The sequence below is a fragment of the Rhineura floridana genome, chromosome 5 (genome assembly GCF_030035675.1).
Source record: "Rhineura floridana isolate rRhiFlo1 chromosome 5, rRhiFlo1.hap2, whole genome shotgun sequence".
NCBI classification, from domain to species: domain Eukaryota; kingdom Metazoa; phylum Chordata; class Lepidosauria; order Squamata; family Rhineuridae; genus Rhineura; species Rhineura floridana.
The window spans coordinates 156393847-156420901 of NC_084484.1; positions in this window are offsets into that span (position 1 = coordinate 156393847).

Below are 27055 nucleotides of genomic sequence, written 5' to 3' on the forward strand. Positions count from 1 at the left end.
CCCAATCCTTACAGCAAGATGCTTTCCAGAGATGGGAACCCCGTTTATTGAAAGGGGTGCAGATTATATACCCTCACAGAGGTCACAGGTTAGGGGAGTAAAAGGTCATAAAACATATGTCATCCCCTGACATGTCTGCTAAAGCTCAATAAACATATGGAGATGTGGATTCAACCTGAACCAAGCTCACACAGCTTTCTGGGATGTGGGGTCTGGTGAGGGGGAAATAAACCGAAATCAATTTTATTTTAACTAATGTTTCATTTTTAACTCAACAGTCCCCCCTCTCAGCACTGATTGAACCCCCAGATCAATCAGTAAGCTGCATCTAATTCTTTGTGGTGATCCATGTAGAATTATCCAACACATGTGTCCCATTTCGAAGACCCCAGCTGCTCTGGCTTGTAGGGTAAATGGTGTGTGTGTGCAAATCACGCCTCCATTATCTTAGCTGTGTTGCTGACACATACTTCACTGCTCAAAGACCCACTCAGCATTAGACCCCCCTGTAGTTCCTGGGCAGCTGTAATGTTCGGGAATGAAAAATGAAAGGGGACAGACGTAACAGGTCCCTGTTTTGGAGCTGCAGCCTCTAATAAGGCCAAAAGGGTGTTTGCCCTCCCATCCCTGGTTGCCTATGGGCGCCCCTATCCCTGTTAGATCCAGGCCTATGTGTGCTTTCTTATTGCTGTCCTGGTGTTGACATGCTCTTATCTTGTCACGTAGAGTTTCATAGCATGTGAGGGCTCCTATCCCTACACAGAACTTTGGGGTCAGTGTATTTTGTGGGGCTATTTGTGATCACGTTGTGCTCAATTGCAAGGGTGGTTTCATCTATGTTTGTTGGGCATGCAGTATGTATTGAGTTCCCCATTTGCCATGTGTGGTCAATGTGAAAAGGAGGAGTCTCAGTGTGAGGAGACCCCATAGTGTGTGTGCATCTGCATGTGTATTTCTAACTGACACCAAAAAAAACTAAAGCTCTTTCTAAGAACAATGGAATTCACTGTGGGTGGGTGGGGAATCTGCCAAAGTATAAGCAGAACATTTATGCAGTAACTTTTCTTAACTCTGCCCTTGTTTTTTCTTCGCACAAGACGTCTGGAACGCATCACCAGCCATATCATCAGCTTTTACTCACACAGCTTTCTGGGATGTGGGGTCTGGTGAGAGGGAAATAAACCAAAAACAATTTTATTTTAACTAATGTTTCATTTTTCACTCAACACACTCATGTATGCACCTAGATGTCCAACGAGACAAACAGAAAAATAATTCAGCAGTATTTTTTGTAAGTGACAAAACCCAGTCTTTGCAAGATGCAAGCAAGATGCCACCTACAGTACTAAATTATATTTAAGGAAAGAAGTCTTTCACAGTTTGACATCAGTGTCTTGATGATTGTGGGAGAGGGAGCAAAAGCAGAACTAGGTCATCAGATAAACGGCGCTCCTCCATTGACCTGAAGTATTAGTTCCTTTGAAGGTGAACAAAGATTTGTCAATAAGAAGAAAAGAAATCAGAATTGTTAACAGAAATGTTACAGTGAAACGATGCAATCTTTCTGAGGCTAGAAGTCAATGTTACATTGGACATCTGCCTGCTGTTGAAAACAGTGGCCCTGTGCCTACTCTTCTTCATTTAACAATACTCAATGTGTCATGTAGTTGCATTCAAGCAGAGGGCAGAGAAGCTGACAAATAGGAGGAGGAGATGCGGGCTGCTGCTTTCATAGACAGCTATGCATCAGCCATAACATACAGATCCAACCTGAGAATTTGATGTGATATGTTTGTAATCATGGCTGGCTCAAGAGGGTGGCCAGGATGGGCATTTTCAGGGGTCCCTACACCAGCACTGGGTCCACTGCCTCAACAAGGCCACTATTCTTACTTGCATGGGGCACCTGCAAAGGCTGGAGGCAGTGTGAGACAATTCTTGACTTGTGGGCTCCACTTCCCAGAGATCAAGGGGTGACCTGTTTATTAACTGAAGTTTCCCCATCCTGGTAAGCTGCGGTGATGCTGGTGACAGGAGGTCAGGTAAACGCTGTCGCCTTGCCCCACCTAAGCACAGTACATAGGGTTGTATTCAGTTAAGGCCTACGCAGAGGAGACCTATTGAAATCAATGAACCTAAGTTAGTCATATCTGTTAACGTCATCTTCTCTGAGCAGGACTAGCACTGAATACCACCCACAGTGAACAATTAGCCCCAGGCTATGGTCTGAAGGTACGTGATGCTACCACCTTGCTGAAGCTAAGCAGGTCTGGGTCTGGTCAGTACCTGGACGGGAGACCACTGGCAACCACAATAAGTACTTTGATGACAGAAAGGTGGGGCATAATTGTGGGAAAAAAATAAATAAAAAAAATCTGTCCCTGGCCACTTAAATTTACATATATTCTAGTATATTTCCCATCTAAATATTCTGTGGACATCAGAGCTCATTCTTTCCATCACCTTGCTTCTTCTTGGCTGCCTATATTTTTAGCAACAGGAGCCAGAGAGACTTTGTGGGGCAGAAAGTGGGAAAAGGAGAAAGCTTTTTTCCCCACCAGCCCTTACGCCTAAAAAGACCATTTCCTACCACTCCCTAAGAACTGCAAGAAACAAACCCAAAACAATTAGGCTACCTTCTTTTTGTTAGACCCTGGTGACTGTGAGTGGTTTTTTTGGGGCACAGTTTTGACTGGGCTGAGTGAGATAGCCCTAGATTAACCAATTGCCATCATATTTTGACCACTTCAATGGGCAGATAGGCCATTATCTTTTGTTTATTTATTTTATTTTATTTAGACCATTTATATATTGCTTATATTTAAATAAAACTCTAAGCGGTGTACAACGTAAGTTAAAACATCTTAAAACAGCAGATATAAAACCCCCACAATCAATAAAATACAATTAATAACTGAAGAAAACATCCTCTTCAGTATCAACATACAGGATAAACATTGCATATAAAATTGAGTACAAAAAATACAAGAAAAAAATCATAACAAACAACTATCTTTTTAGGTGATTGATTCATTATGATATTTTATTGCCCTTGTATTTGTTTGATTAACATGATGTTCACTGCTTTGGGGGGCCTCTGGGCCAAAAAGTGGCATGTAATTTTAATGATGTCACATGTCCACCTACGCCATCAATCACTGGCATGCTAACATTATGACAAAATGGGTTGACTCACACGGCAAGTGCATTTAAATATGCCTGGGTGTGTACAATATTTACATATATAAATCAGGCCTATTTATTGTTAGAGAAACCACATTTGACATTGGTCATATCCACATATGCATTTAAAGCACATTTATATCAATAACAGTCATGGCTTCCCCCAAAGAATTCTGGAAATTGCTGTTTACTCATCATAGAGCTACAATTCCCAGTACCCTTAACAAACTATATTTCCCACAGGATTCTTTGGGGAGGCCATGTGTTTTAAATGTATTGTGTAGATGTGACCATTGTTAACAAGCCAGATGGTATTTTGGTGTCAGCCAGTGGTGTAGTGGTAAATTCTGAATCATAGAATTGTAGAGCTGGAAAGGGCCTATAAGTCCATCGAGTCCAATGCAGAAATCCAAATTAAAGCATACCAGAAAGGTGGCTGTCCAGCTGCCTCTTGAACGCCTCCAGTCTTGGAAAGCCCACCACCTCCCTAGTTAATTGGTTCCATTGTTGTACCACTCTAACAGTCAGAAAGTTTTTCCTAATGTTCAGCCAAAATCTGGCTCCTTGTAACTTGAGCACATTATTCCATGTCCTGCACTCCAGGATGACCGAGAAGAGCTCCTGGCCCTCCTCTGTGTGACAACCTTTCATGTACTTCAACAGTGCTAGTAGAGGTGCTCTTCATGGTAGCTCCTGTAACCATGCCTCTTCTGCATCTATACAATAAAAATGAACTTTTGACTAATGCAAACATTATGGATTCAATGCCAAGTCAGCTTCCCCCTCACCCCTCGCTTTGCTTGACATTCGGCCTGATGAAGAGTTCTGGTGGACTCAAAAGCTTCCTCGCTATTTTGTGACATTTTGGCTGGTCATAATAAAGGGATTTTGGAGTTTTTCAAAATTAAAGGGGAACTTCAGCTCTTAGCTGTGCATGCTAATGTAACCTACTGCTTCCTTTGCTTAGCTTATTTAGTGGGTTTCTCTCTGAAAACACACACAAATCCTTTATTTGACAAACAGACTATTGGCAAATAACACTCCAGGAGATGACATATTTGTTGCTGCTGTGAAATAACGGGTGGAGTTTTGTCCTTGACCATCCCTGTGAGGCTCAGCACCAGCAGATGGCCAAGTTGGGCATGGGCCCAAAGGCTCCTGCAGCCCAGAGGGGCCCCTCCTTAGGCCAAGAGGGTAGAGCTCCCATTCTGTAACCTGTGGTAGCGTCGAGTCACGGGGAGTGATTTGTGGCCAGGCCGACACTGCCACAGATCTCGGAGCTGGAACTTCACCCTTTTAGACACCCCCCAAAGCATTTGGTGCAGGCTTAAATAGGCCTGGCAGCTCCACCTCCTGCATTGCTGCATCGCCCTACCATCTTGGATAATGGTAGACATGCACATACTGCTAGGTCTGTTTAAGCCTGTGCTTGCTGCTTGGGGGGGGGGTTGGGGAGCATCACAATGACTTGGGCTCATGGCAATCTGGTGCCCAAGGACCCAGTCCTGCTTGTTGCCGGCCCTGATCCCTGTTCCACTACACCATTAGGTGCCACGGCCATCTTTAGATATGATAGGGCCCCCGGCAAAGTGTTCTCTAGGATTCATCTCATATAATAGGATTCTTCTCTGCCTCCATCACATCCTCAAGTAGCTGTCTCATGGAGCCTTTCCATATTGTCAGGGGTCTGTTGACTTCAACTCAAGGAAATGGAGTTTTAGACACTTCTGAAGCCCACTGTGAATTGGAAGGTGTGGTAATTGAAGCTGGGGATTTGGCAAGGCCTTTTACCTTCTGCTGGCCTGTTGCTGGGCCTCGTTGGGTTGGTCTCGCTCCTGCTCTTGCCTCGTTCTTGCTTCGGCTTGGGCTTCCTGCTGCTGCTGCTGCCGCCGCGGCGTGTGTGGGTCCTGCCTGCTTGCTGTCGCCGGTTAGAGTCGTCTGGGTTGCTTCTGCTGCTGTCGCCTGTCCCTCTGGCTGTGGGGGACCTGCCTGCCCGTTGTCGCTGTCGCTTGGTGTCGTCGTCATCTGTCGTCATCGTCTGTCGCTGCTGCGTTATCCCTGTGCCTGCTGAGTTCCCGTGTTGCTGCTGCTGCTGGTTTGTCGGTCTTTGCTGCGGCCGGGCAACGTATGCCGCTTGCCGGGACTGCGACTGGCCGTTGCTGGGTGGTCCGCTTCTGTTTCTGTCGCCGCGGCAGATCAGGCCCTTGTTGCTGCCCCTACTAGGAGCTTCACCCTGCATTGCAGCCTGTGCCCCGTGGCGGTGGCGGCTTTGTTTCCTTGCTGCTGCTGGCGTTTTTGCGGCTGTGTGTATGTTTTTCCATCATTGCCGCTGCGGTTGCTGCTTCCTGTTGGTGGCCTATGTCTTTTGTCACCATTGCCATCTGACTGTTTAAGAGAGATCTTGGAGCCTGCTCCTACGCGCACAGAGTGCGGGACTGCGTTGGTGTGTTGATCTGGTTGAGATGAATGGGTGGCTGGCTATTGAATGTATGTATGAGTGAGTGTGTATGTTTGGGGACTGTTGCCGCCGCTGCTGACTGCCATTGCTGCTGCTTTTGTGATCGTTCCAGTCGTCGTTGTTGCCTGGTGGGGGGCATTGCCGCTTCATCGCTTCTGAGCTCCTGACGTTACAGCTGCCACTGTTGCGATTTGTGACTATTGGGACCCTGCTGTTATTGCTGTGCTATTTGGGTGTATGAATGGTTGTATGAATGAGTGTGTGATTGTGTATGGAGTATGAGTTTTTTTATTTATTTTATTTTTATTATGTGCCTGGGGGAGAGGATAGGGTGTTGGGAGGGAGGACCAGAGGGGGCCCCAATCAGCGCAGTGACGGGTAATGGGAGGTATGGCGCTGTGAGGAGGACACGCCAGTTAAGGGGAACTCGGCCCAGACAACTGGTGGCTGTGCCGTGTTCCGGTCCTCCTCACATACACAGGATTGCTGGTAGTTCTACCAGCCAACTCTCGGATCTCCAGTTGCTGCTTTTTAATGCCAGATCGGTAAATAATAAAACCTCCCTCGTCTATGATTTAATCGTGGATGAGGCGGCCGATCTGGCATGCATTACCGAAACCTGGGTGAGCGATCTGGGAGGTATTAATCTCTCCCAGCTGTGCCCACCTGGGTATTCGGTTCAGCATCTGGGTAGATCCGAGAGTCAGGGAGGGGGAATCGCTGTGGTCTATAGAAGTTCCATCTCTCTTGTTAGGCACCCCATCCAAGTGGCTAATGGCCTGGAGTGTCTGCACATTACGTTGGGCCAGCAAGGCAGACTGGGAATACTGTTGGTGTACCGTCCACCCTGCTGCCCAACAGCTTCCCTAACTGAGCTGACAGAGGTGGTCTCGGACTTGGTGTTGCGATCTCCCAAACTTTTGGTATTGGGGGATCTCAACATCCATGCCGAGACCGCCTTGTCAGGAACAGCTCAGGACTTCATGACCTCCATGACAGCCATGGGGCTGTCTCAATTTGTTACTGGCCCAACGCATGTGTCAGGACATACTCTAGACTTGATTTTTGCCACTGGAATGGGGGAAGGTGATCTGGGAGTGAGGAATCTTACATCTATTCCTTTGTCATGGACAGATCATCGCCTCTTGAGATTTAGACTCACATCGTCTTCTCCCCTCTGCAAGGGTGGAGGACCAATTAAGATGGTCCGTCCCCGGAGACTAATGAATCCTGAAGGATTTCAGAGGGCTCTGGGGGATTTTCCGGCTGATAAAACTGACGATCCTGTCGAAACCCTGGTCACTCTGTGGAATACGGAAATGACCCGGGCAGTTGACACAATCGCCCCGGTGCGCCCTCTCCATTGCAGAGCTCAATTGGCTCCTTGGTTTACCGAGGAGCTAAGAGTGATGAAGCAAGAAAGGAGACGGCTGGAGGGTAAATGGAGACGAACTCCCGACGGCTGTAATTATGCACTTGTGAAGGCCTCCACGAAACGCTATGTGAAGGTGGTGAGGATGGCGAAGAAGCAATACTTCGCTACCTCCATTCAGTCATCTTGTAACCGCCCAGCGGAACTTTATAAGGTTGTCCGGAGACTTTTACACTCTGGTTCTCCGGACGCAATATTACCATCAATGGCCCGCTGTAATGAGTTTGCGAGGCATTTTCAAGACAAGATCATAAACATCCGTCGGGACCTTGACTCCAATATTGTAACAGTTGAATCTAATGAGGTGTCCAGAACACAGTCTTGTCCTGTTTTATTAGATGAGTTTCAGTTGGTACAGCTCGAGGATGTGGACAAGGTGCTTGGACAGATACGGGCGACCACTTCCGCTCTGGACCCTTGCCCCTCGTGGCTAATAAAAGCTAGCAGAAATGGAACGGCCAGCTGGGCCAAGGAGGTGATTAATGCCTCGTTAGGAGAGGGAGTGGTCCCACCTTGCCTGAAACAGGCGATAGTGAGACCACTCCTAAAAAAGCCCTCCTTGGACCCTGATAACTTTAACAACTATAGGCCGGTAGCAAATGTTCCATTTCTGGGCAAGGTTCTAGAGCGCGTGGTCGCTCGCCAACTCCAGGCTCTCTTGGATGAAACTGATTATCTGGATCCATTTCAATCCGGTTTTCGGCCGGGGTTTGGTACAGAAACAACCTTGGTCGCCCTGTATGATGACCTCTGTCGGGAGAAAGACAGAGGGAGTGTAACTCTGTTGGTTCTCCTTGATCTCTCGGCAGCTTTTGATACCATCGACCATGGTATCCTTCTGGGGCGACTCACGGATTTAGGAGTTGGAGGCACTGCTTGGCAGTGGCTGTGCTCCTATCTTGGGAATCGTCTCCAGAAGGTGATGCTTGGGGAACATTATTCGAGTCCCTGGGTGCTCCAGTATGGGGTCCCGCAGGGCTCAGTTGTGTCCCCCATGCTTTTTAATATCTATATGAAGCCGCTGGGTGAGGTCATCAGGAGTTATGGAGTGCGTTTCCAGCAATATGCTGACGATACGCAGCTCTATTTCTCCTTTTCATCTTCTTCAGGTGAGGCTGTTGCTGTACTGAACCGCTGCCTGGCCGCGATAATGGACTGGATGAGAGCGAACAAACTAAAACTCAATCCTGACAAGACTGAGATGCTGTTAGTTGGAGGGCCCTCTGCTCAGATGGTTGATGTCAGACCTGCCCTAGATGGGGTTACACTCCCCCTAAAGGAACAGGTCCGTAGTTTGGGGATCTTATTAGATCCGCTTCTGTCACTTGAGGCTCAGGTAGCCTCGGTGGCACGAAATGCGTTTTACCAGCTTCGGCTGGACAGGGAGAACCTAGCCTCAGTTATTCATGCTCTGGTAACCTCTAGATTGGATTACTGTAATGCTCTCTACGTAGGGTTACCTTTGAAAACGATTCGGAAACTTCAGCTAGTGCAGAATGCTGCGGCCAGAGTTCTTACTGGGACGAAGAAATTCGACCACATAACACCTATTCTGGCCCAACTGCACTGGCTTCCAATATGTTTCCGGGCCAGATTCAAAGTGTTGGTCCTTACCTATAAAGCCCTTAACGGCACTGGACCGCAATATCTGATGGAACGCCTCTCTCGCTATGTTCCTACCCGTTCACTCCGCTCGACGTCTAAGGCCCTTCTCCGGGTCCCAACCCATACAGAGGCCCGGAGAACAGTAACAAGATCTAGGGCCTTTTCGGTGGTGGCCCCTGAATTATGGAATGCCCTCCCAGATGAGATACACCTGGCGCCTTCCCTGTCATCTTTCCGGCGCCAGGTAAAAACCCACCTCTTCACCCAGGCATCTTAATGTATTTTATGCTTTTAATCTTACTTATTTTATTTCTAGTTTTCTTTTACTTTGTTTATATAATGTTTTATATTGTTTGCGCAATACACACTTGCTGTATTTTAAATATTGTGGTTTTATCATGTTGTACACTGCCCTGGGAGCTGCTAGCTATAGGGCGGTTTAGAAATGCAACTAAATAATAAATAATAATAAATTTTCAAGGCACTTTGAGGGTAAAGTTGCTTGCCTCCATAGCAGTCTTGATGCCCCATCCACATCTACTGTAGTCCCCAATGAGATGTCCAGTGCAACGTTTGCTGCAACTTCTTGAGAGCGGTTTCAGTTGAGGCGGCCTGATGACATAGACAAGGTGCTTGCGTTGATGTGGCCAGCAACGTGTCCTCTCAACTCTTGCCCTTCTTGGCTTATTAAAGCTTGCTGAGGGGGTTTGACCAAGTGGATCCAGGGTGTGGTCAACACATCATTGTGGGAGGAAGTGGTTCTGGCTGCCTTGAAAGAGGCAGTGATCTGACTGTTCCTGAAAAAGTCCACCCTGGACCCATTGATTTGTGACAACTACCGATCGGTCGCAAATACCCCCTTTTTAGGGAAGGCGTTTGAGAGGGTTGTGGCACAGCAATTGCAAGTACTCTTGGATGAAACGGATTATCTTGACCCATCCCAGTCTGGGTTCAGGCCTGATTATGGGACTGAATTGGCCTTGGTCGCCCTGATGGATGACCTTTATCTGGAGAAGGACAGGGGGAGTGCGACCCTGTTATTCTTATTGATCTCTCAGTGGCTTTTGATACTATTGACCATGGTATCCTTCTGGGCCGACTTGGTGAGATGGGTATTGGAGGCACTGTTTTAAAGTGGTCCTGATCCTATCTCCAACGTCACTCTCAGAGAATAGCATTGGTTGACTGCCTTTCAGCCCCCTGGCAGTTCTGCTGTGGGGTGCTGCAGGGTACCATCTGGTCCCCCATGCTGTTTAACAACTATATGAAGCCCTTTGGAGAGGTCATCAGGAGATTTGAGGTGAGGTGTCAGCAGTATGCTGACGATACCCAGCGCTATTTGTCCGTAACATTTGAATTGGGAGAGGTCGTGCAAGCCCTGGACTGCTGCCTGGACTTGGTGGTGGGCTGGATAAGGGCCAATAAACTGAGTATGAATCCTATCAAGATGGAGGCCCTGTGGGTTGGTGGTTCCCGAGTTCGGATAATTGGTCAGTTGCCTGCTTTGGATGTGGTCGTACTCCCTCTGAAAGAGCAGGTTTGTAGTCTGGGGGTGCTCCTGAATCCATCTTTGTCGCTAGAGGCCCAAGTGACCTCAGTGGCTAGGAGTGCCTTTTACTAGCTTTGGCTGATCAGACACCTGCAGCCGTTTCTGGACCGAGATAGTCTGACCACTGTTGTCCACGCACTGGTAACCTCCAGGCTGGATTACTGTAATGCACTCTATATGTGGGGCTGCCCTTGAGGTTGGTCCGGAAGCTGCAGCTGGTGCAAAATGCAGCAGTGAGACTGCTCACTGGGGTAGGGTATCACCAACATATCACCCTGCTGCTGAAAGAATTGCACTGGCTACCCATTTGCTACTGGGCCAAGCTCAAGGTTCTACTCTTGGTGTACAAAGACCTATACAGCTTGGGAACAGGATACGTGAAAGACTGTCTTATCCCTTATATACCCAGTCGATCACTGCACTCTGCAGGTGAGGGCCTCCTGCAGATACCATCTTATCAGGAGGTCCGTTCTGCACAACATAGGAAATGGACCTTTAGTGTGGCGGCACCTACCCTGTGGAATTCCCTCTCCTTAAATATTAGACAGGCGCCATCTCTGCTATCTTTTCGGCGGCTATTGAAGACCTTCCTCTTTCAACAAGCCTTTTAAGTTGAGACCTATCCCAGTCTGCGTCTGTGTTGGAATTGCTTTTTAATATGTTCTTAAACCTTCTTTTTAAAAATGTTTTTAATGTTAGAAGATGTTTTGGAAAAAATTTTTTAAGAAATGTTTTCGAAGATGTTTTGTTTTAATATGTTTTAAAGTTTGTTTTTATGATGTTTGAAAGTTTTTAGTGCTTTTGTTTGCCGCCCTGGGCTCCTGCTGAGAGGAAGGGTGGGATATAAATCAAATAATAAATAAATAAAACAAATAATAAATAAGTGCCCATGCAAAAAGTGGGCAAATTTTCAGTCAGCAGCCGCAACACTACAGTTTGTCTGCTATTTTATCTAAACGTAATGTCACTCCAGGGCTTTGTGGGAAATTTAAAATGGCAAATGGCTTGCAGCTGCCCACTGTAGCCACTAGAGAAACCCAAACTGGAGGAAGTAGGAGGCAGGGCCCAGGCTCACATCAGGCATCAGTGCCACTAGGCCACTGGAAGTCCAGCAGCTGCCCAAGGTTGGTGGGTGTCGATGCTGGGCGTGATATCTATCACTGCTGTGCCCAAGCCATTTCAGTGAGCAAGTTGCTGATTCTCTCTCTCCCTCACTGCTGCCAATAATCCATTGCAATTCCTTAGTAGTCCATATGTACGTAGGGTGGCTATGTGTCCTATGTTACAAGACAGTTCTTCATTTAGAATCATCCTCTATCACAGGGGAGTGAGGAACCTTTTTCAGCCCAAGGTCTGCATTCCTTTGTAGGCAATCATTCAAAGGCTGCATACTAGCGTCAGGAAGGACTAGAGGCAAAAGTGGATGTGGCCAGAGGCAAGAGTGGATGGAAGAATGGAAATGACTCTCATCTTTGTACTGTAGGCTATATTCCAGCTACATAGAAGCCAGATTTCTACTCATGCACTCCATTCATCCATCTTTCCATCCAGGCAAGTGAGCGAACACCTTTCAGCCAGGCAAAAGCACTCAAGGAGGGCATGGAGCAGGGACAGTGAGGGGCAGATAAAAGGAAGTATTTCTTCATACAGCCCATAGTTAAGCTATAGAATTGGCTCCCAGAGGAGGCAGTGATGGCCACTAACTTTAAGCTTTAAAAGTGGATTAGATAAATTCATGGAGGATAATGGCTACTAGCTGTGATGGCTGTGTCCTAGTGAGAACTAGGGATGGGTGAGAATTTCGATTCAGTTCGCATTTCAAGCAGAATGTATCAAATTCACAATTTCCAAAACAAATGAGAACCGAAACACAGCCGTTCTTTGAAATTCGCATTTATTAGAATTTTGGGATGCAGTTTGCCAACTAAACAACATTTATAAAAAATACATATATTAGGGGAAAGTGTGCATAAAAATGAATACATAAGTGAAAATAACATGCAGAAAGGCATGAAATGATGAGAAATGTTTGTCAAACCTGCCTACAAAAATGTGTTTATTTGGATAAATTTGCACTAAAATGGTGGAGAATTTTCTCAATTTTTTTTTTTAAATCATTGCTGCAGAAATGTAGAGAACTGAATTTATTATTGGAAAAATGAGAAACAGAGAGAATCAAAACAGACAGATCTTTCTATCCCTAGTGAGCAGGGCCGGTTCAAAAGGCGGCCAGGTTGGGCACTGGCCCGATGGCCCCTGGAGTTACAGGGGGCCCCTCAGCCGCCCCTCCGCTCCCCTTCCGTGATCTACCATCTCCCCACTTACCTGTCTGCTGTCTTTTACCATTGCCCTTAACAAAGACGGCGGCTGCGGTTTCCCTAAGGTACTGAAGCCCCTGCCGCCATCTTAGTTGATGGCAGAGATGCGCACGTGTAGCACGCATGCGTGCCACCAACAAAGATGGTGGTGGAGGCTTCATCCCCTTAGGGAAACCACGGCCGCCATCTTGGTTAATGGCAATAGTAAAAGACAGGAGTCAGGTAGGTGGGGTGGGCTGTGCGTGTGTGCGAGCATGAACGCGAATGTGCATGTACACACACTCCGGGGCCCAGGGCAAGCTGATGCCCAAGGGCCCTGGCATTCCTGGAGCCGGCCCTGCTAGTGAGAATGGGATGCTGGACTAGATAGGCCACTGGCCTGATCCAGCAGGCTCTTCTTATGTTCTTGTGTTTTTATGCTGTGGTCTGGGGACAGAAAATCGAACTCATATTGACTACACACTGTTCTTCAACTTTGAGTTGCCAGGTGTTGTTGGATTGCAACTTTCATCAACCGCAGCCAGCTTAGCCAATGTTCAAGGATGATGGGATGGGATACTGCATACAGATGTTAACCGCTAATTTATCTTTGTGCATTGCCTTCACGTGCACTCACTACTGGAGTCAATAATGTTACAGCAGAGATATATTATGTATAATCCCTTCCCATTCCTCATTAACTATTTTATATTTCCCCTTTTCTGTTGTGCAATGATTAATGCAACAATTCAGCACCTTGTAATGGATTAGGTTTTTACCTACCTTTGTAGCTTTCAGAGCTCTTTTCAAAATTAACATAGGCATAAATAGGATGCATAGCAATTATCATAAAATAAATAGGGTTGTTGCAAAAAAACATACACCAAAGGTGTAAAAGAAAGCTGAGGAACATTAAGTAGAGAGAAGAAGTCAATTTGTATCCTTATGTGTGCATAAAGGAAAATAATAGAAGCCCATTTGCAGGCGAACTATAAAATAAAGATGTCTGGTTTGGTTAGAACAGTGTGTGTTTATAGTCATTATAAAACAGGCAGAGAGGAAGTGAGTAAAAGAAACTGTTTCACATAGGAAAGTGAAAACACACACAAGAGAATAACTATAGAGAATCGGGTGCATAAATTATATTAAATACAAAGTCACACAAAGGCTCTCAAAAAAAGCATTGTTCAGAATGACAGCCTCCAGATTTAAACGTACTAGAGTGAGAAAATGTCAATGGAAGTCTGTGATGAATTGTTTGTGATGAATAAATCAGGAAAAACCTTTTCCAAGGATTTGAGTGAGGAGAATGAAACTATATACATGGCACTTTCACTCTACAAAAATCAGATTGGCTATTGGGGGTAGCTGGGCTCTAGTTTCTGCCTAGCCAGCCACAAAAATTACTTGGTGACAGTGGCAAGTCTCTATCTCTCAGGCTGCATACACATCATACATTTAAAGCACATTTTCTGCCCCCGAAGAATCTTGGGAACTGTCATCCCTCACAGAGCAACAATTCTCAGCACCCGGGCTCAATTCAAAGTGCTGGTTTTGACCTATAAAGCCTTATGCACCTCAGGACCTCAATACCTCAAGGACCACCTCTCCCCTTATGAACTGCCCTGGATCCTGCATTTATCATCAGAGGCCCTTCTTCATGTTCCCCCTCCATGGGGGACTCAGAGGGTGGCAACTAAAAAACAGACCTTTTTAATGGTGGCTCCCTGGCTGTAGAATGCTCTCCCCAAGAAGGCATGCATACCACAATTTTTATCCATATTTATGCACCAGGCAAAGACCTTTGTCTTCACCCAGGCCTTTGGCCCTTTTTGCGTGACATCCCAGCTGTTCTTTCTGTATTTGATGGGTTTTAAGTTTTCAGTAAGTTCAGTAAGTTTTTATTGAATATTATGGATAGTTTTGTTTGGCTTTTAATATATTGATGAGTTTTAGATTTTATTGATTATGAATTTTTATCCGTTTTTTAATGCAAATCACTTTGGTGAGAAACGTGTCATCATCATCAACAACAACAACATGCTACAGTTCCCAAGATTATTTCTGGGGAAAAGAGTGCTTTAAATTTATGGTGTGTACATAGTCTAAGTTGAAATATTGTGTTATTTTGAGGATAAAAGTTGGGATGAAAACATGATAAATGTGATAAATAAATTGACTTTGTATAGAAAGCCAGAGATTAAAATTTTAAACTACAACAATTTAAACTAAACTCCAACTGAAACCTTTTTTAAACCTGTTTTATTTATTTATTTAATGGAGGGAGGGGAAGCCTGTGACTGTCTAGATGTTGTTGGACTACAACTCCCATAATCCCTGACCCCATGCTGGGGTTGGGGCTGATGGGAGTTGGAGCCCAGTAAGATCTGGAGGGCCACAGGCTTCCCCGTTCCCAATTCAACCACTCTTCATATAATATATAGACTAGGGCAGTTTATAATTAAAATGAACAATAGCATACAAGTTCATGATTTTACAATTATGTTTCATCATCAATTTTTACTTTCTACAACTATATAATAGCAACATTTTAAAAAAGAAATTCTATTTTAGCAGCAGTTATACAAAAGAACAACATGTTGGATGTTGGCTTCCCATTCTGATTTGCCACTGTGAGAACAGGATGCTGGACTAGATGGGCCACTGGCTTGATCCAGCAGGGCTCTTGTGTTATGTTCTTACAATAGCCCTCTTCAGGGAATCTTTTAATCTAGGCATACAATGTGGCAAGTGTATGCGCCCTGCAGGGGCAAGTGAGCTAGCTAGATCTTTCCCCATTGCCCTTTGTGACTATGTGAAGTGAGAACTTGCTTCCATTTGTATAAGATCCCCACACTGATTATCCAGGGTTTTAGATCACAGAGGGAACCTTCATGAATGCAGGAGGCTCCCCACTTCAGACAGCTGCCCTTCAACTCATTTGCATAGTTAAGTTAAATAAAGTCTATCAACTAACTTGGCAATTCCAAATTGTGCAGGGTCTACAAAATAGTGTATGTTTGTAACACATCCCTTCCCCTTGAATATTAGACAGGCACCATCTCTGTTATCTGTTGTATCCAGGATGGGACTCAGGAACCAGGCCAGGATGAAAGCAATTCAGTCTTTATTAAAGTAATATCCAAACACAAACTACGTCTTCTCATGAAGTTGCACTACAAAACATATCCTGCGACATACAAGAGAGTTGACAGAACAAGGAGTCCCTATCTCTCCTGTCCCTTAAGAAGGGGGAAAACAGGCGCGAATTCTCTCACTCCGCCTCAAAGTGCTCTCATCCACCGCCCTTCTCTCCCCCCGCCTTTCTCTTCTCTTTAGCAGTCTTCTGGTACGCGGTGAAGGGGGAAGCATGGCCCCCTCCCCTTCTGAAGGCTCTGACTCTGGTATGGGGAAAGCGGGGGGGAATGTTTAAAATGTCTGGTGGTTTCTCTTTGCTTGTCCCTGGCTCGGGAGGCCCTCCCTCTCTCTCTAACTGCTCTGAACTCAAGGGGGGAGGAAGCATGGGAACGTCAAGGGAAGGCTCTATGTCTGTGAGGCTTTCAAGGTCTTTACTGCTAGACAGTTCTATCTCTGGGAATTCCTCCCCCCCTTCTCCTGCTCCTTCTTCACACAACTCTGGATAAACGATCCCCTCCCTTTCTTCGTCTTCTGAATCCTTGGGGCCCCAATCCTGCATCCTGTTATGTTTGCAACACATCCCTTCCCCTTAAATATTAGACAGGCACCATCTCTGTTATCTTTCCGGTGCCTGCTGAAGACCTTCTTCTTTCAACAGGACTTTTAAGCAGATATCTTATCCCACTCCGCGTCTGTGCAAGAATTGCTTTTTAAGATGTTTTTAAAGTTGCTTTTTAATTATGTTTTTAAGATGTTTAGTTTTAGTATGTTTTAAAGTATTTTGTTTTTAGGATATTTTTTAAGTGCTTTTAGTATTTTTGTCTGCCGCTCTAGGCGCGTTTTGGGAGGAAGGCTGGATATAAATTTAATAATAAATAAATAAATAAAAGAAGAAAAATCTCTCTCTCTCTTTCTGAAAGTCCCTCTTCTCAACTAACCGATCATTCAACTGTTTGTTGCATTTAATTAAAAAAATGCTTTGGATCACTTGTTCTGTAGGACTTACACCCTATAATAAGCAAGTACCCTAAAAGATAGCCTATAATGGGAATGGAGATTGGGATGGAGGAGGCTGAGCTAACACATTCACTACTATGCCCCCCCCCGAGTGTTGTATTCCTGGATTAGAACATCTGAAGGAGGCGGCTGTTGTGCATCCCTCTTATCTGAAGCTAATGGTCATTTCAAGCATCAGCCTGAATCAATATACTGTATCTGAAGATGATTTCCAGCTGTATGTCACCCTTTAACAGCAAACCACTTCCTGCCATTTTGCAGAATAACGTTATAAACACAAGCTACCAAGATCTTCATTTTAGTTAGGTTTTGGGCAGGTGTATGTGCTTTCATATAATTTTTATTTTGTCAAGGGTCATTTACATGTTTTTATTTGCTTCTGGGACTTGAAAGAAAACAAGTCACAGGAGAAATTTATAGATGTATTGAAATTCATCCCAGGAGCTTAATCTAATTAAGACAGCAGAGTGTAATACATAAAATGTGAGGCAGCAAAGATGACAGTTCATTTTTATTATCAGGATTCAAGGATACTCATGACCTTGCCCAGCTGCTTCCATACAATCATAGAGGCTCCCTATTAATTTTGTTATTACTTAGTGTGGCCTCTTATGTATAATCAGAAAAGAGGAAATGCGTCATTAAAAAGAGAGTACAGATCTGCATAGAATTTGCAAGTTATAGTTTATATGTGTAGATATACATTTTAAAATAAATACTATAATTTTAATAGAAATACAATACACCACAACATAGTGGGGCAGACTGTGACTAGGTGACCTGTGTGCCTGCTCCATCTGCTGTCTTGGTGCCAAAGTTGATGGGCAATTTCAGGGATCCCGTTCTACCTTCTTATGGTTCTGTATCTTTAAGCCAGACTTTGACTAGACAGCTCTTCAAAAAGAGGACTGTCTTCTGTAAAGTAGGAATGTGGCCATGCTATAATTAAAATGTGTGTGTGTGTGTGGAGCCCTCCAGATGTTTCTAAACTACAACTTGCATCATCCCTGGTCATTGGCCATGCTTGCTGGGGCTGAGGGGAGTTGTAGTTTAGCAACCTCTGAAGGGCCAGAGGTTTACCACACCTGATATAGATAGATACATATACATATAGACACACAAAGCAACTTTCAAAGGAATAAAATACCTTCAATGTGCAAACAATATAATCAAGGCTTTTTTTTGGTGGTGGTACTCACAGGTATGGAATATTGGTACTTTTTTTTTTTGGCTGTTCATGAGAGCCATTTTGTACGGCACCCATGGTACTATTATCAAGATATTGTTGTGCACCACCCCAATCTCTGAGTGATGCGAGACTTCCAGGGGTTCCTGCGCTTACCCAGGGTTTGGTTTCCTTGGAAAGAAGGTCAGCAGAGACTATCGTGTCTTATAGGATATATGGTTTTTATTTACACACACTCCAACCTGAGCTTAGAATGGAGTGATTCACAGCATTAACAGTCCATCAGATCTTGCTCCTCATTGCCCATAGCAAGCCTCTCTGTCTGTCTGCAGTTCCCAACTTCTCCCCAGCCTAGAATAAAAAACACACAAGCCGCTCCTTGGCTCCAGGAAGGGGGGCCTCCAGCCAGGTGATGGCAGAAGGAGAGGCCCTCTCCTGAAAAGAGTTCCAATAGCTACAGGATGTCTCTTGGCTGCATCCTCTCCTCTCACCTAGACTACTGTAATGCGCTCTACGTGGGGTTACCCTTGAAAACGGTCCGGAAGCTGCAACTGGTACAGAATGCGGTGGCTCGCCTGATTAAGGGCAGCCGCCGGTGAGATCACATCACTCCAGTGCTGAAGGCGTTGCACTGGTTACCAGTTGCTTTCTGGGTCCAATTCAAGGTGTTGGCTTTCACCTTTAAAACCCTGCATGGTTTCAGCCCAGTCTATCTGAAAGAGTGCCTCCAGCATCATCAGCGATGCCGTTGAACAAGATCAGCCTCAAAAGACCTTCTCTCCATCCCACCAGTTAAAACAGCTAGACTGGTGAGGACTAGGAAGAGGGCTTTTTCAATTGTGGCCCCCACTCTGTGGAATTCCCTCCCAAATGATCTCCACCATGCCCCTTCTATGATGAGCTTCCGCCAGGCCTTGAAGACCTGGTTCTTCAGGCAGGCTTTTGGGGTGGGTTAGGTTTTATTATCATTGTTTGATATTTTTTAATGCTCTAATGTAAATTGTATATTTTTATGTTGTACATAGCCCAGAGTTGCTAGATAACCAGCCAGATAGGCGGCTAATAAATTTAATAAATAAAATAAATAAAATAACGCCCTTTGGATATGCAAATTTACCATTCAATAAATCCATTAACTCATAGGATCCATTAACACAGGAAACTAGTCTGACCAGCAGAGCAGGTTTCTTGCTTGCATATCCCAACTTGAGATAACAAGATTACAGGCTGGAAGGGGACTCATAGAAATCATCTATCTCAACCCTTAATTCCCTAAACCCTTGTAAATTATATTATTTTATTGATGTATTTTATATTGTATTTTTATATTTGTGTTTTTTGTAAGCCACCTTGAGGGCCTTTGGCCTGAAGGTAGGGTATAAATAATAATGATGATAATAATAATAATAATATGAACATGAATATTGGCACCTCATTTTTATCCAAAAAAGCACAGAATGTAATACATTCAGAGCTTGGAAGTAACTCGTTATTTTTAACGAGTTACTTGTAATTAGTTACAATTTTAAATAACGAGTGGATAATTCCATTACATTTGGCAAGTAAAGGAACGACTAGTAATTTCCCTACTTTTCAGCTGCAACTTTAACGTTTCCACGTTAGGTTGGACGATACTTGGGGGCGGGAACAAGGGGAAGTCAGCTCCTGGCTGTGATTGGTTAACACAAGACATGTGCCTCACACTGATTGGACCTCTGCGCAGACTCTCTCTTCCCTCGTGATCTGTGTTAGGAGGCACGAGGGAAGAGGTGAATAGGCAGGGCCTGCTGCTAGCGTCTGAGAGGACAAAATGGACGCCGGAGGAAAAAGCCAGTTGAAGGACAACGGAGAAGGCAGCAGCAGAATGGCGAAGAGCTGTGGAGGTGAGTGATGATGATTTGTGTGTGTGTGTGTGCCCCGGTGTGTGTGTTTTCGGCTGGAGTCTCTGGTTTTGGGGGGGGGCTCTGGCTCTCTGGCTACCACCCCTTACTCTCCGGACTCTCAGCTTCAATTTAAAAAAAAAGTAAGTTTCTAGGTGGTCTAATTCCCGAGATATACACCAAAATGTAAACCCCCCCACACAACTTTTTTTTAAACAGATCCATGCTCTAGCTACAACTCCCATCAGCCCAATCCAGTGGCCATGCTCTGGATTTTCAAAGCTCTGGCTGTAACCCCGCCCTTTCATGATTGCAGCCAATGACGCCAGAGTTGTGACTTGTTGATCCAGGCATGCCTAGGCTGAACATCAGAATATGGTGGCTTTGAGTTTTTTGCAGTTTGCATAAGTAATATGGCTTAATGTTTTTTTCTCTCTTCTGTCCAAGAGTCAGACCCTGGGCTATGAAATATGAAAGTATTTCATCCAATATCTGCTTTTCTGGGAGTAAAGCCATTTCTGGGAGTAAAGCATGTACCTGGAGTAAACCCCATTGAACTCCATTAGGACTTGCTTTTGAGTAGACATGGTTAGGATTGTGCTGTAAATTAATGGGACTTGTGAGTAAACATAGTGCAGACTTGTGTTTGTGTTGTAAATCTCTCTCCCTCCAACCCTATTTTTAAAGAAATTAGGCAGGGTTTATCACAATTTTTTATTATGTAGGAAACTAATACTCATTTTTTTAAAAAAATGAATGAAGTTTATTTATTTATTTATTTATTTTTATTATTTTATTTATATCCCACCCTTCCTCCCAGTAGGAGCCCAGGGCAGCAAACAAAAGCACTAAAAACACTTTAAAAATCATAAAAACAGACTTTAAAATATATTAAAATAAAACATCTTTAAAAACATTTTAAAAAGCTTTAAAAACATTTTTTTAAGAAAAAGTTTAAAAACATATTAAAAAGCAATTTCAACACAGACGCAGACTGGGATAAGGTCTCAACTTAAAGGACTTGTTAAAAGAACAAGTTCCTTATCACTTGAGACTGCAGTTTTCCCTGGTTGAGTAAGCCCCATTGAATACATTGGGACTTGCTTCTGAGTAAACAAACATAGGATTGCACTATAAATATCTTTACAGGTTATATAAATAAACATATTTGATAGTCATGCTTATATAAATATTTTCATAGAATCATAGAATAGTAGAGTTGGAAGGGGCCTATAAGGCCATCAAGTCCAACCCCCTGCTCAATGCAGGAATCCAAATCAAAGCATTCCCGACAGATGGCTGTCCAGCTGCCTCTTGAATGCCTCCAGTGTCGGAGATCCCACTACCTCTCTAGTAATTAGTTCCATTGTTGTATGGCTCTGTTAGGAAGCTTTTCCTGATGTCCAGTCAAAATCTGGCTTCTTGCAACTTGAGCCCATTATTCTATGTCCTGCACTCTGGGATTATCGAAAAGAGATCCCGGCCCTCCTCTGTGTGGCAACCTTTCATGTACTTGAAGAGTGCTATCATATCTCCCCTCAGTCTTCTCTTCTCCAGGTTAAATATGCCCAGTTCCTTCAGTCTCTCCTCATAGGGCGTTGTTTCCAGTCCCCTGATCATCCTTGTTGCCCTCTTTTGAACCTGTTCCAGTTTGTCTGCATCCTTCTTGAAGTGCAGAGACCAGAACTGGACGCAGCATTCAAGATGAGGCCTAACCAGTGCTGAATAGAGGGGAACTAATACTTCACATGATTTGGAAACTATACTTCTGTTAATGCAGCCTGATATAGCATTTGCCTTTTTTGCAGCCACATCACACTGTTGGCTCATATTCAGCTTGTGATCAACAACAATTCCAAGATCCTTCTTGCATGTCGTACTGCTGAGCCAAGTATCCCCCATCTTATAACTGTGCATTTGGTTTCTTTTTCCTAAGTGTAGAACTTTGCATTTATCCCTGTTGAATTTCATTCTGTTGTTTTCAGCCCAATGCTCCAGCCTATCAAGGTCCCTTTGAATTTTCTTTCTGTCTTCCACGGTATTAGCTATGCCCCCCAATTTTGTATCATCTGCAAATTTGATAAGCATGCTCTGTACCTCCTCATCCAAGTAGTTAATAAAAATGTTGAAGAGCACTGGGCCCAGGACCAAGCCCTGTGGTACCCCACTCATTACTTCCACCCAGTTTTGTCATGCTGTGTCCCTATAAGTATCCAATTGCATACTATGGTTGTACAATACTTCCTTTACATTTTAAGTATGCCTTGGGGTAGGCATGGTTCTCCATTGTTTTCATCCTGAGGGGCAGATAGGCTGAGAAATGGTGAGTAGCCCATGGTCACCCACTACAGTTTATAGCTTATTTCCATTTTGAAAAATTAATTAAAACAATTTACATGCAGGCAAAATTTATCAAGCGGATTCACACAATATGTGTAAAGCACATCCAACTCGCATTTAAAGCACATGACTTCCCCTAAAGAATTCTGGGAAGTGTCATTTCCCCCTCACAGTTATAGTTCTCACCACTCTTAACAAACTGCAGTTCCCATGATTCTGTGGTGTGATTCATGTGCTTCAAATGGGTGTTGAATGTGCTTTAAAGGAATGGTGTGGATCTGCCCTAGGTATGATGTTCATTCAAGAGTGAATTGAAAAGAACAATTTTAAAAGATACTTCTTACTCTTACTCATTTTTCAGACCGCTTTCTGAAGTAAAGGGTCAAATCTGTAAAAACATTTGGAGCAGCCACATTAAAAGATAAGGGCAGGGTATTCCAGGCAGGGGGTTGCCAACCCTGCTTGGATATGGATGTCTTTGCAGAAGAACCCTAGTCAAGGTTTACCAACAGCACAGTCCAAACTATATCTACTTAGAAGTCAGTCCTGTTGAGTTCTATGGGGCTTAATCCCTTAGTAAGTGTGTTTAGAATTGCAGCCTTCAGGAGCCTCCATCTTTACTCCCCAAAGCTCCCATCTAACATCTCCACAACACTAGGTTCCTTTGTCTCTGCTGTGGCCTTCTGGTGACTGCCCTAGCCTGAAGGCACTTAACCCTTCTTGCTGAAAGCAAGTAGGCTAGATTAAATGTTCCCTACCCAGGCTCATATATATAAAATATAAAAGATAAAAGATAAACGGCATTTTGTCAAAAGTATTTTTGTCTACATTTTATACCTCATCCTTGGTTTTCCAAGCTTGGCATGGAATGCTTCTCATACAGAATTAATTTGAAATGCTGCATATTTATTATCATAATCATCATATTCAAAATAAAAAATATATGTACCGCCTTCAAGTTGATTCCAACTTATGGTGACCCTATGAATAGGGTTTTCATGAGGCTGAGAGGCAGTGACTGGCCCAAGGTCACTCAGTGAGCTTCATGGCTATGTGGGGATTTGAACCCTAGTCTCATTTTGTTCTCACAACAACCCTGTGAGATAGTAGGTTAGACTGGCCCAGGCAGGGTTATTTAGTGAGCAAAAATGATGCAAATAGGATCTCTTTTAATTGTGCTATCGACCTGCTTACTTCCACTCTGACTGGGGGATCTTGCAGCATGGGGAAGAGATGGGGGCACATCACAGCTGAAGTTCACCCATATAGGAGCATTATCTCTTGTTTATTACAGAGACGCCTGTTGCAGGTTTTGCTGCTGAGAGCAGCAGTCAGTTAGTGTGGCCACTTGAGTCACAGCTTGTTGATCCTGAGGAGGCAAAACTAGAAAGTGAGGTTCAGAAAGGAGGCCCTGTGCACGAGGAGGAGGAAGGCATGAAGCAGTGCCAGTTGCCCACAGCCACATCTGCAGAACAGCAAGTACCATGGTTTGGCTTTGAGAAAGCTTGTACATTTGTGAGCCGGAGTGGGGAAAATGTTGTTGTACGATGCAATTACTGCCTTCCAAGGATCAAAAATCTGAGATCAGCTGTTTCCTCCTCATCCAATGTGAAGAAACATTTTGAGGTAAGCCTTTGTCATGCTGGTCCTCAAAGAGTGTCCATTGTCTGTTTATGTTTAAATTGTGAAGTTCCTCTTCCATTTTTTCTTGGATTCATGCTTTGTTCTTCTTCCTCAGAGGGCACACCCTGAGAAGCTGAGAGCAATTGAAGAAGCAATAAAGGCAAGGAGACGTGGCCTTCCTGAACCAATGCATGACACCCCTCCTCCCAAAATGCTGAAGCAGCAGCAGACAACCCTTGAGAGGTGGGGATCTGGCAGGGAGCCTGTCACCCAGAGCAATCTCGACAGGAGAATCATTGATTTCATTGTAGAGGAGACATTACCACTTCAGACTGTGGACAAACCATCATTCATTAATCTGGTTCGCATTGGACTCCCCAAAGATCTCACCATCATATGTGCCAAGACTCTGAGAGACAGAATTGAGAAGAGAGCATGCCACATGAGAGAAACTCTTGCAAACCGAATGGGTGCTGTGGCATATATAGCAACCACTACAGATTGTTGGACCAATGGCAAGAAGAGTTACTTTGGTGTAACAGCCCACTGGATCAACCCAACTACCCTGAAACGTGAGGTCGGGGCCTTGGCTTGTAAGCGTCTGAAGGGGCGCCATACATACGATGTCCTTTCAAAAGCACTGCATGATGTACATGTGCAGTACAGGATCCACAACAAAGTTATGTGCACTACTACAGACAATGGCTCCAACTTTGTGAAAGCGTTCAGAGTTTTCATGGCCAAAGAACCAGTGGAAGCTGCAGGCACCAGTGACGATGATGGTGATAACCAGGAGGAGGAGGAGGCTGAGGTGGAGTTTGTGCCTATCTGTGAGATCCTGGACACAGGACCTGAGGCAGAGGAAGAAGCTGCAGACTCAGGAGAGGATTTTGTTTTACCATCACACCAGAGATGTGCTAGCCACACCCTCAACCTTGTGGCAACACAAGACATAGAGGCCATGCTTTCTGACTCCTCCAAAAGTAGTCTTCTTGGTCCTTTCAAGAAACAGTTTCGTTCCTTGATGGGAAAGTGCAGCAAGTTGTGGTCCAAGCAGAACCACTCAGCCCAGATTGCTGAGTATATCTGTGCGCAATGTGGTGTGTATCTGAAGGTACCGAATAAGACCAGGTAGAATTCCACCTTTGATGCGTTGAAGCAACTACATGAGCTCCTGTCAACTGTGCCACTAAAAATGCATGCCATAATGGACCGCTGCTCCTTGTCCAGGATCACAGCTGCTGAGATTGAAGTGGTACAGGAATACACAGAGATTATGGAGCCACTAGCCCAGTCCCTAGATATCCTGCAACAGGAGAACGGCATGTTCATGGGGTATTTGCTACCAACGCTCTGCAATCTGGACCACAAGTTAGAAGGACTGGAAAACAAACCTGAGAGGTACACATACTGTTTTCAGCTGCTGAGAGGTGTGCGCGAAGCCCTAAGAAAGTGGTTTGCAGCTATCTGGGAGGACAAGAGGTTTCTTCTGGCAGCCTGCGTACACCTTCGCTTCAAACTAGATTGGCTGGAATCGTGTCAGGCCACCACCCATACCAACAAGTAAGAACATTAGGGAAGCCCTTTGGGTGGATTACTCCAAGGGAAATGTTGTCTCAAGGGAGGCATCAGAGGGCTTAAGGTGGTAGGCAGGGGCTGGTCCTTTTCTTCCTGGGGCTCCTCATCACAACCTTGGGTTGCTGCAGGTAATCCTTAAGGGTCTGCTGTGCTGCCCCATGAGTGTGGTGACTTGGTCACCTTCCTACCTTCCATGTCATCATCCACAGGCTCAGGCTGGACCCTGAACCAGGGGACATGACAAGCATCAGGAAATGAAGAGCAGATGATGGTTTCCTAACATATATGTGTTAACATATCCTCTCTCTTTCTTAGATACACAATGGAAGCCTTGCTGAAAGCTGAAATAAAGATGGGTGTACTTAATGAGGACAGTGATCAGTCTTCAGATAAAGACCAGGAAGGAGATGACTTAGAAGATGACTTCTTTAACTTTCTGCCCCAGGGCAAAAAGTCAGCAGTGGACACTGCTGAGGAGGAACTGGTGAGGTACCTGAGGTCTCCCAGCAGGGAAGTGTCATCACTCCATGGATTTCCACGTGTGCTGTGGTGTTTTTTGGAGTACAACACAGGCATGCCTTCAAGCGCCGCAATAGAATGCCTGTTCAGTACTGGTGGCAACGTAATGACTGTAAAAAGACATTCCTTGTCTGACATGCTCTTTGAGCATCTTGTTCTTTTGAGACATAACAGAAACATATTATAAAAGCATTTCAAGTGTAAAATTTGATTTCAAGAGTTGGGGTATCTTCATTGCTTGGGGGGATGTGAGATTCTGTTATGCCATTATGTTAATCTTATGGATAATTTTTTTTATTCTACTACCCCCTGTGTGTGTGTGTTTATTTTTAATATTGTTTTAGGCTTCTTAGATGTGCAGCAGCCAAGGCCAGCACCTTGTAGGAGTTTTTTTAAAAAAGTAACTGAAATGTAATTGTAGTGATTACTTTTGAGAAAAAGCAATCAGTTACTTTCAGAGCAATTGTAATTGTAACGGTAATTACTACTTTTTTGGGCCAAGTAATTGTAACTGTAATTTATTACTTTTAAAAAGTAATCTTCCAAGCTCTGAATACATTAAAAAATTAATTTCAAAGTAAAAGCAGCAACTGGGAATGCTTATGAAGGAAGATGAGGATACCACTAATCCCTCTTGATGGAGCTATCTGGGCATCATCTTCTGTAAAGTTGGTTTGTCTGCTCTAGGTCCTCGTTGATCTAATCTGAGGAAATGGAGACAAATATGCAGCAGTTTCATCCGCAGATCCCAAAGGATAGGGAGAAATATACAGACGCATGCATGCTCCTAAGTATGCTAGGCTCAGGCAACTTAAGGTGTTAGAAGGTAATCACTAAAAGAGGTCATTTTCTTAGGAAGCGAATTTAGAAAAGCTAGCCCTGTTAGCTGTGTTGTAATTTATACTGGTGTTTTCAAAATTTGTTTTAATTGCCCTATTTTTTAAATGATTGTTAATGCTGCTACCACTGTCAGGGCTTGCAGATGTGTCTTTACCTGCCCTACACCTGGTGTCATACATACTGTAGGGGGAACGGCAAGTGAGTGTGGCTTGGGCAAAGTTCCCTGGGCCACATGAAGAGACCTGGTCCAATTAAGCCCATTGGTGGTGGGCCCATTGCTCTCCAGGGTTTCAGACAGGGATCTTCCCAACCTTTCCTAGAGAGGCTGTGAATTGAACCTGGGACCTTCTGCATGCAAACCAGATGCTCTGCCACTGAGCTATGACCCTTACATGCACAAGGTAATCACA